Genomic DNA, 11,238 nt, shown 5'->3' on the forward strand with positions numbered 1-11,238 from the left:
AGCAAGCCCTCACTTCACAACCCGGTCCTGAGACATGAACATCTGATCAATATGGGTACTCCGTTAAAGGACAAAAGCCACACTCCCTAAGGTAAGAGATGAACGGCTCATCAAAACGTAGAAACCATTGGGAGCACCTCAAGCCTGCTCCCTCATTCAACTTGATCCAGGCCAATCCTTTATCTCAACGCTATACTTCCTGCATTCTCCCCATGTCCTTTGATGCTTTTGGAATCTAAAAACTTTGTCAATCTCTTCCTTGAACACACTCAGTGACACAGTCTTGTATGGGAGATTTTGTTTCCAAGAAGGAGTTTGCTATCGTTTTCAGGGCAAAGGGACCAAAATGTACGGGGGTGAAAGGAAGGACCAGGGGACTGAGTTGGATAATCAGTCTTCATCATACGGAATGGCTGAGCAGGCTCATAGGGCTGAATGGCCTACCTCCGCTCCTATTTTCTATACTTCTATGAAGTGAGTTCCAAAGGTTGAAATCTTTCCTCATCTCAGTCCTAAACTGAGTCCTCAGACCCTGTATCCTGTGACCCTCCCGATTCTAGACTCCCCCACCCAGGGGAAACGTCCTCCCTGCAGCAAGTCTGTCCAGCCCTGTCAGAAATGTGTACAATTCAATCAGATCTTCCGCTCATCATTCTAAACCCTAGTGCATACCAGCCCAGGAGAAAGTCAGGACTGCAGATGCTGGAGATCAGAGTAGAGAGTGTGGTGCTGGGAAAGTACAGCAGGTCAGGCAGCATCCGAGGAGCAAGAGAATCGAAGGGCTTATGCCCGAAACATCAATTCTTCTGCTCTCGATGTCAGATGTGGAAGGATTCTTTGGTGCCTTGGACGGAGGTGAGGGAAGAGGGAGATGTGGCCGCAGGTTTTACACCTGTTGCGGTGGCAAGGGAAGGTGTCAGATGTGGAGGGTGGGTTAGTGGGAGGCATGAACCTAACGAGGGAGTCACAGAGGGAATGGCCTCTTTGGAATGCTGATAGGGATGGGGAGGGAAAACTTTTATCTCTGGTGGTGGGGTCTGGTTGTAGGTGGCAGAAATGACAGAGGATAATGCTTTGTATCTGGAGATTAGTGGGGTGGAAGGTGAGGACCGGTGAGGGGATATCCTTGTTGCGGTTGGAGGCGTGCGGTTCAAGGGCGGAGGTGCAGGAAGTGGAAGAGACGCGCTGAAGGGCATTGTTGATCAAATGGGACAGGAAATTGCGGTTCTTGAAATAACAGGCCATCTGAGATGTCCTGGAGTGGAATTGCTCCTCCTGGGAGCTGATATGGTGGAGGCAGAGGAATTGGGAATAAGGGATAGCATTTTTACAGGAAGAAGGGTGGGAGGAGGTGTCGTCCAGGTAGCTGTGGGGGTCGGTGGGTTTGAAGTAGTTGTCCGTGTTGAATCGGTCGCCAGAGACCGGCTGGGAGTAAGCTGGAGGTACGTCAATTTTGGCTTCCAAGTGGGAGTTTACAGCACCAAGATGAAAGGTAGCAGAGTGGGTCAAGCTGATTTGTTGATAGTATCAAGGTGACAGGTAGAATGACCACCTGCCCTGTAAACCAGTTTAATTCAGTCTGTTTAATAGTCTCATGGTGCCCCCTTGTGGTTTACATATTGGGCCCTCCCAAACTATCTTGCCTTCAGTTCATCCTGCACAGTACCTTGTCACACAAGTGTGATCACGAAGTATAATGTCAGAAACGCGGTATTCAACTAGCACAAAAATTCAAACAGAAACCGCTGCCGAAACCCGGCAGGTCTGGCAGCATCTGTGAGAAGAAAGCAGAGTTAACGTTTCGCGTCCCGGTGAGTCTTCATCAGAACACAGAAACTGTTTAAATCGGGGTCTCTCTTCCCTCCATTACAGACATTTACACCACATGCTAAGAGCATTGTGGACGACCCCACACACTCCTCACTCAAACTCTTCTCCCTCCTGCCATCTGGCAGAAGATACCGGAGCATTCAGTCTCTCACGGCCAGACTGTGCAACAGTTTCTTCCCCCAAGCCATCAGGCTCCTTAACCCAGTGTGATCATCTGAAATTCTTTCCTATTGCTGCTATAAAAATGTCTATCAGGGGGATCCAAGATGGCGGCGACCCAGCAAGTCTGAGTCTACAGTGCTCTTCCCAAGACTTGGGTAAAGTGGGTCACCCACCCCCATCACACTCACTAAATCATTTAGAATAGCTGTTTAATTTAATTAGTTGCTTAGTGTTACATTTAAACAATCTAATATTTAGTAAAAATGACCAAAGGGAAGGGAGCCCGCAGCTCTCAGCAAGCAGGAACCCCTTCCCCACCCTCTCCAGCTACAGCAGAGGCGTCCACAGCCGCCCCGGGGACTTACCTACAGTAACAAGCCTTGTGGAGATGATCTCCAAGCTGGACGCGAAGATCGACGCTTTTATCGAGGAGTCCCGAAACCGATGGGACTCACTCTCGGCCGCGCTGCAGAAGCACGACCGAGACATCCAGGAAATCGAGCGCCGAGTCGGAGGGGCGGAGCTAAAGGCCGCGACCTCCGAAACTACAGCGCAATCGGCCATGGATCGGGTCCGGACTCTCGAACAGCGAGTCCGGACCTTAGAGAATTACATTGACGACCTCGATAATAGAGGTCGCTGAAGAAATATTCGTTTGCTGGGCCTTCCCGAATGGGAAGAGGAAGGCCAGCTTACAGCATTCCTGGAGCAGTGGCTGCCACAGCTTTTAAATCTGGAGGCTGGATCAGGCCAGGTAAGGGTGGAATGGGCCTACCGGGTCGCAATACGCGGGCCCGGCTCGAACCAGCACCCACGCCCGGTCCTGTTCCGGCTGCAGAGCTACAGGGAGAGGCAGATACTCCTAGAAGCCTCTAGAAATCTCGGAAAAGACCCCTAAGCTATGACCTATAAAGGATCCAAGATCATGATATTTCAGGACTTTTCCCCAGCTCTGGTCCGAAAGAGGAAGGCATTCGACGAGGCGAGGAAGCGTTTAAGGGACTTAAATATTCAGTACTCCTTACGCTACCCAGCGACGCTACGCTTTAACCATGAAGGATCCGTGTATAACTTCGGATCGCCGGAAAAGGCTAAGGAATTCTTGGACTCTCTTAGATAAACTGTAAGACATAATGGATGTTGGTTTGCCTTTCCCCCACTTTGGTTTATATCCCCCCCTTTTTTTTTCTTACTTTACTGATTAATATTATCATGGGGGGGGAGAGGGATTTGATTTTCTCCCCCCCCCCCCCCTTGGGGTTGTTTTCTTTTATTATTTTATGTATATATGTGGGATGTATGTATATGTGTGTGTGTATATATGTGTATAATATATATATATATGTATATATATATAAGCTGGGGGCTTTGGTTAATGTTGGTGGGGGGAGGTGGTTACCTTATTCAATTTTACCTCTGTCTTTAGGAGCGGGGTTGTTTCTCCCTTGTTATTTTGTATTAGTATATTTAATTATTATTTGTTGAGGTTGTAATTTTATAGTTAAAATGTTTATATATGGTATTAACATTACCAAATATATCCAGGTGTTGGTATGGGTGGGGGTAGGGTGCTCACTGTTAACTCTAGCTTTGTATTATATCTGAATTCTCATTTTATTGAGGAGTGCCTGGTCAAGGGTGGGGCATTGGTTGGGAGAGGATATGATGGACTTTTGGAGAGGAAGTGACACCCCCTGGGAACAAGGGGGAAAATCTCCACTTAGATACGTTTTATATTTTTTTATTTAGAAATAGTTTTTTATTGTATTGGTGTGAGTGTATTAGAGAGGCTTTATTTTTGTGAATTTTATATGCTCTACGCTCGAGATGTTCTGGATAGGGTTTCCCCTCCCGAGGGGTCTCGGATTTGCCCAGATGATTATGGTTGATCAGTCGGTTAAGTGGTGCACCTGGAATGTCAAGGGGAGTAATTCGCCAGTCAAAAGGAAGAAAATATTATCAAATCTTAAGAAAGAAAGAGTTGATATAGCTCTCCTACAGGAGACACACCTGTCGGATAAAGAACACTTGAAATTATGACAGGGTGGATTTGATCAGGCCTTTTTTTCTTCTTTTAGCTCAAAAAGCAGGGGAGTTGTTATTCTTGTTCGGAAGAATTTCCCTTTCAAAATCCTAAAGCAGATAAAAGACGAATCTGGACGATATATTTTGATTAAAGCCCTCATAAATGGAGAGGAATATGGGATTTTAAATTTGTACTGCCCCCCCCCCCCCCGGCACACCCCTTTAAATTTATAACGGAAGCCTTTTCAAAATTGATGGCTTTTGGTGCCCGTCATACAATTATAGGGGGAGACTTTAATTGTATTATGGATCCGGAAATAGATAGGATTCCCAAGAGTACTGCAGGAGTATCTCCCAGATCTAGACAATTTGATGGATCTGAACAAAGAATTAGGATTAGTAGATGTATGGAGATGTCTTCATCCACAGGGCAGAGATTTTTCTTTCTACTCCAATCCACATAAATGTCATACTAGAATTGATATGTTTTTTTGCCCCATCGATTTTTTAAAATTCTATATCATCCTGTAAAATAGGTCGTATAGCAATTTCCGACCACGCTGCTGTATATATGGAAACTAAGGCGAGGAGCAATGGGGCATCCCCTCGGCATTGGCAGATGGACCCCTTCCTAATGAAAGATAGTAAATTTGTAAAGTACTTCTCTCAAGAATTTAAAACTTTTTTAGAAATTAATTCAGGTACAGCTAGCAACCCATCAATGATGTGGGAGACCATCAAAGCTTACACGCGAGGTTTGATCATCTCCTACTCAGCGACCCAGAAGAAATTGAAGGGAGAACAACAGCGTCTGCTTGAAGCTCGCTTAAAAGCAGCTGAAACAGCATACACTGATAGACCTTCTATTATTAAATTGCAAAGGATTACGGCTCTTAGGACAGCTCTAAACACTACGCTTACTCAAACGGCTAAGAGAGAAATATTATTTGCAAAACAAAGGTTATATGAATATGGCGACAAACCGGGTAGATACTTAGCATTTCTTGCAAAGAAAAAAAAGGCCCCTCAGATTATTACGTCTATCAAGGAAAGTACAGGTATTCTGACTCATGCTCATAAAAAGATTAATGCGATCTTTAGAAAATTTTATTCTCAGTTATACAAATTGCAGGATTGTGAAGATAGGACGAGGAGAATGCAGTCATTTTTTAAAAAATTGACCTTTCCAGGCCTAACTCCGGAACAGGTATCGGTCCTAAATGCTCCTCTTACAGTCCAAAAAATACTTGATGCAATTAGGCAACTTCAGAGCGGTAAGGCACCCGGCCCAGATGGTTTTCAAGCTGAATTCTATAAAGAATTTACAGAAATATTGGCTGGTCCACTTAACTATGCATATAGTCAGGGCTATCTCCCGCCTTCGCTGAAAGAGGCAAATATCTCTCTTATCCTTAAAAAAGGAAAGGATCCAGAAGATTGTACATCATATAGACCAATATCCTTGCTAAATGTAGATTTTAAAATCCTTTCTAAAACGTTAGCACTGAGACTAGAAAGGGTACTGCCACATATTATAAAGGAGGATCAGACGGGGTTTATTAAGGGCCGTAGATCATCCAATAATATTAGAAGGGTTTTGAATATGATTCAAGCCTGCCATCAGGGAAAGATACCAGGAGTAGTAGTTTCATTAGACACTGAAAAGGCATTCGATAGGGTTGAATGGTCATATTTGTTTTACACATTGGAAAGGTTTGGCGTTGGAAAGGTGTTTACCAAATGGGTCTCAACATTGTATAGTGATCCAAAGCAGTTGTGGTTACCAATGGATTAGGTTCGGATAGCTTCAGTGTGGGTAGGGGCTGCTGTCAGGGATGTCCCCTCTCGCCATTGTTATTTATGCTAATAATTGAACCACTAGCAGAAGCTATACGAGCTGATCCTAATATAACGGCCCCGAGGATTGGTACAGGTAAACATAAAATTACCCTTTATGCAGATGATGTTCTTCTATTCCTCAGTAATCCTCTGATGTCCGTACCTCGCCTAATCCAAGTTATTAATACATTCAGCGCATTCTCAGGCTATAAAATTAATTTTTCAAAATCGGAGGCTATGCCAATGGGTGGCCTTGCTATGATATCCCACTTAGTGGACGGATCCTTTTTTCCCTTTCGTTGGTCCCCTGGAGGGCTTCTTGTATTTAGGCATTTTTATTACTCTAGTATTTGGTCAGTTGTACAAGGCTAATTTTGTGCATTTACTGGAAAGGATAAGGCAGGACCTCCAGTGATGGGGAGACCTTCCAATTTCCTGGTTGGGTAGAATAGCACTAATCAAAATGAATGTCCTGCCCTGTCTCCTATATCCTATGAGAATGCTTCTGGTGATGCTGCCGAGGACGGCTCTACGTAAATTATATGGCTGGCTGGGTTCCTTTATCTGGAATCATAGACGGCCCCTCATTAAGCTGAAGAAGCTACAGCCTCCACAGACAAGGGGAGGATTGGACTTCCCAGACTTTAGGAAATATCAGTTAAGTTCCCTATTAAGTTACATAGCTGATTGGGTCTTGTCTGATCCACAATCAATCTGGTTGGACATCGAGGCCTCTCAAGTAAAATGCCCACTTATTAACCTTTTATTTTCAGACAAGAGGAAAATCATTACAGATCACTGTAAAAACCCTATAATACTAAACACAATTAAGGCTTGGAATATAATGTGGCAAAATGAGGGCAATTCACATAAAACATCCCCCTATGCACCGATAGTGGGAGCATGGGGATTCCAACCGGGGTTTACAGATGCCACTTTTAAACTCTGGAGATCCAGGCGTATCTCATGTCTAGGGGACCTATTTAAGGATGGGGTCCTGATGTCTTTTGAACAGCTGCGTCAGAAATTCGGATTACCTAATGGAGACCTCTTTCGATACTTCCAAATTTGAGATTATATACAGAAGAAGACTACGTTATTAGATAGTCTTTATAAATCAGATAGAGAATGTAGTGTCCTACGACCAGTGGGGGTATCTTCCGTCAGTACTATTTATCATTTACTACATGATGAAGTATCGGGAGATGTGGACAATCTGCTTAAAACATGGGATCAGGATTTGGGACTAGAAATCTCTATAGAATCGTGGAATGATATTTGGGAAAACGCTAGAAGAATTACTATCTGTAACAGAACCCAGGCTATCCAGCTGAAGATACTTCATAGGGCCCATATAGCACCGGTTCGATTGGCAAAGTTTAAGACAGGAGCATCTCCAATGTGTCCCAAATGCAAAATAGAGGTGGGCACTCTTGTACATTGCCTATGGACCTGTCATAAGATCCATAGATATTGGACTAAAGTAGCAAGTACCCTGACAGAAATTTTAGGAACGGAAATTAAAGTGGACCCTGTATCTCTCCTTTTGGGCTTTTCGAACTTTCCCTCCCTGGACATGTACGGGAAGGGACTATTTTCTATTCTTTCTTTCTGTGCAAGGAAAAATATTTTGGTGAACTGGGTGGCTGAGGGCCCCCCTGGACTTTCAAACTGGCACAGACTAATTATGGAATGTATTCCCCTTGACTTCCTTACAAACATGGTACACCGAAAGACCGAATTATTTTATAAAATATGGCAGCCCTTTTTGAATTCCATAAATACAGATATCTCGGCTATCCTAACAAGGGCTTTTATTTAATTGAGATTACAAACCTTGCTGGTCCGGGGCCCGTTAGGAGAGGAATCCCGCACGAATACGGGTTTTATTACATCTGATGTTAACACATTCCAAGCATGTAAGAGACTTAAATATACACTCTGGTTAGTTATAGGTTAGATTAGTAGATAGTTGAATTTTGTTTTCTTTTCTTTTTCGGTATTTTTTTTTCTTTCTTCTTTTGTTAAATTTTGGCTATTGTATATTTGATTTAATTGTATATCAATGTTTATATTTGAGAGTTTTGTTTATTTTTGTAAACTTGTAAAAATGTTAAATTTCTAATAAATTTTTATTAAAAAAATGTCTATCATTCATCATTCTTCTGTTACACTGTAACTTGCGTGTTTTGCATTTCTTGTACACTTTAGGCCACGCATGATTGTGTAGTTTGTGCTGTCAATGTAGCACCCTCAGTCCCGGAGGAACGCTGTCTCGTTTTTACTGTATCGGTTGTATATGGTAGAAATGACCAAAAAAGCTACTCTACTCAATAAAAAAAACTTGAGTTTGTGAGTAATTGTAGATATGTAATAACAGTTCTGATGCTGACTCTCAGTCTCTCCAGCAGGCTCTGTTTTCGTTTCAGATCTCCAGCATCTGCAGTTCTTTGTTTAAATTTAGCACAAAGGTTGCTCCCACAGAGAGCGATTAAACCAATGACCAAGCAGTCAGTTGTTAGTGTTGTTGATTAAATATTGAGCTGGGACAGAGCTTCCTTTTGACTGCTGGATCTTTAACACTTACCTGAGAGGGCAAATAGAGCATTAGTTCAACATTTCATCCATTAGACAGCTCCTCTAATAGCTCACTCTGAGGGAGCTCTGCATTGCAAGCCAGAATATAAGATATTGGGGTCAAATCTCTGCACTGAGATTTAAATCTGGAATGAACCCAACAGAGGGATTGAGCCACAGCTACCACCTAATATCTCTCCTCATACTTAAATTTGTTGCACCATTTTGTGCTTTTTTAAATGTATTTTTTTTTATTCATTCACGGGATGAGGGCGTTTCTGGCTAGACCAACACTTATTGCCCATCCCAAATTGCCCAGAAGGCTGTTGAGAATCAACCACATTGCTGTGGGTATGGAGTCCCATGTTTGTCAGACCAGGTAGACGGCAGTTTCCTTCCCTAAAGGGGATTAGTGAACCAGTAGGGTTTTTTTTCCCCCTGACAATCAACAATGGATTAACAGTCATCATTAGATTCTTAATTCCATATTTTTTATTGAATTCAAATTCCACCATTTGCCATGGTGGGATTTGAACCTGGGTCCCCTGAACATTGCCTGGGTCTCTGGATTAACAGTCCAGCAATAATACCACTGGGCCATCCCCTCCCCATGCAATGGATAAGTGCCATTAGATACAGGAGCAGAAATTGCTCAATGAGTATGCTGCACTATTCAATGAGATCTTGGCTGATCCCGATAACCCTCAATTCCATTTTCCTGCCTTTTACTATAACTCTGGATTCCCTTCTTGATTAAAAATTTACCCCAGCCTTGAATAAATTTAATGATCCAGCCTCGACATCTCTCTGTGGTAAAGAATTCCACAGATTCGCCATTCTCTAAGAGAAGAAATTCCTCCTCATTTCTTTGTAATTCTGAGATGATACCCTCTGGTCCCAGCCTCTCCCACATAAGAGATAGGCCCTTCGGCCCACACTGATTGATGCCAACCACGTAGTGCCAATGTTCTTTCTAAGCTATGCAGCCGCTCCCAGGATCCATGCATGGCGATCCCGTGTACCGACACCATTCCCAGCATTGACCATGGTTTTGGAAATCAATGCAACACAGATCTCTGAGGTCAATGCAGAAGGAGACAGAATGAGAGGAAACATCGCTTAGGGCTGAACAGTGAGATGTCTTTGATGCCAGATTTACAACAACACTGACCTGGTAACCCTTCTCCCTGCTTCTAAGTTTCAGTTGTTTGAATCTCTCATATCCTTATCCCAACTCACATTAAATCCTATTTATCAATCGTTCCTGTTCTCCCTGTCCAGCAATCCCTCAGATTGAAAATTCACATTGCCATGTTCAAATCATAGCATGGACTGAGCACTCCCCATCCCTGCCAATCTCCTCCAGCCTCACAACCTACACAGATATCAACATTTCTCTAATTCCACCCTCTCCAGCACCCTGATGTTCATTGGTTCACCATTGGTGGCCATGTCATTAGTTGCCTGGAGTCTAAGTTCTGCAATTCTGTCCTTCAATTCTCCTCACCTTAGTTTATCTCTTTGTGAAAGTTATTTTTAAAAGCTTTTAATAATCTTGCTCCTGTGAAGTGCATTGTGAGGCAAGTTAGTGTTCTTGCTAGTTTTATAATAAATTATATTTCTAAATAGCTGCATTCAGTACCACAGGAGGCTGTGGAGGGCAGATCATGGAGTATTTTCAAAAAAGATAGAAAAGTTATTTGGTATTAGAGGCATCAAGTGGGAAAGGGGAAAGTCGGAATATGGTATTGAAATAGAGTATCATAGAGTCGTAGAGATGTACAGCACAGAAACAGTTCTGTCAGTCCAATTTGTCCATGCTGACCAGATATCCAAAATGAATCCATACCCATTTGTCAGCACTTGGCCCATACCCTTCTAAATCCTTCCTACTCATATACTCACCACAATGCCTTTCAGATGTTGAAATTGGACCAGCCTCCACCACTTCCTCTGGCAGCTCATTCCATACACTCACCACCCTCTGCATGAAACAATTGCCCCTCAGGTCCGTTTTAAACCTTTCTCTTCTCACCCTAAACCTATGCCCTCTAGTTCAGGACTCCTCTACCCCAGGGAAAATACCTTGTCTATTTATCCTATCCGTGCCCCTCATGATTCTATAAACCTCTGTAAGATCACCTCTCAGCCTCTGATGCTCCAGGGAAAACAGCCCCAGCCTATTCAGCCTCTCCCTATAGCTCAAATCCTCCAACCCTGGCAACATCCTTTTAAATCTTTTAAGTTTCACAACATCCTTCTGATAGGAATGAGACCAGAATTGCATGCAATATTGATCAGAGTGAATGGCACAGCATGCTCTCGGGGTTAACGGCAACCCAGCCCAAATTTTCTAGTAAAAGAAAGTTTTAGAGTCATGGAATCCCTACAGTATGGAAGCAGGACGTTTGGCCCATTGAGTCCACACTGATCCTCTGAAGTAGTCCTAACTACTGAGCCACTGTGTAATGTCTTGGGACTAGATTAGGTTGGGATATCTGGTCGGCATGGGCGAGTAGGACCGAAGGGTCTGTTTCTGTGCTGAACATCTCTATGACTCTAGTTGTCTTACCTGAAATATATACATAATGACAGCTACACTTGAGTGAGGCTATATGGCCTGACTTCTCCCCTCCAGGTCATATATGGAAACGGAGTAGGCCATTCAGCCCGTCGAGTCTGTTCCACCATTCAATGCGATCATGTCTGATCTGTGGCTTACCTTCTGCCTTAGCTTGTTTCCTTTAATCCCTTTGCCTAAGTAAACGAAAAGTCTCAGATTTAAAATTAGCATTTGATCCAGCA

Source organism: Chiloscyllium plagiosum, unplaced genomic scaffold (assembly GCF_037043375.1).
Source record: "Chiloscyllium plagiosum isolate Xiang-an unplaced genomic scaffold, Cpla_swu_hap1 HiC_scaffold_5, whole genome shotgun sequence".
Taxonomy (NCBI): domain Eukaryota; kingdom Metazoa; phylum Chordata; class Chondrichthyes; order Orectolobiformes; family Hemiscylliidae; genus Chiloscyllium; species Chiloscyllium plagiosum.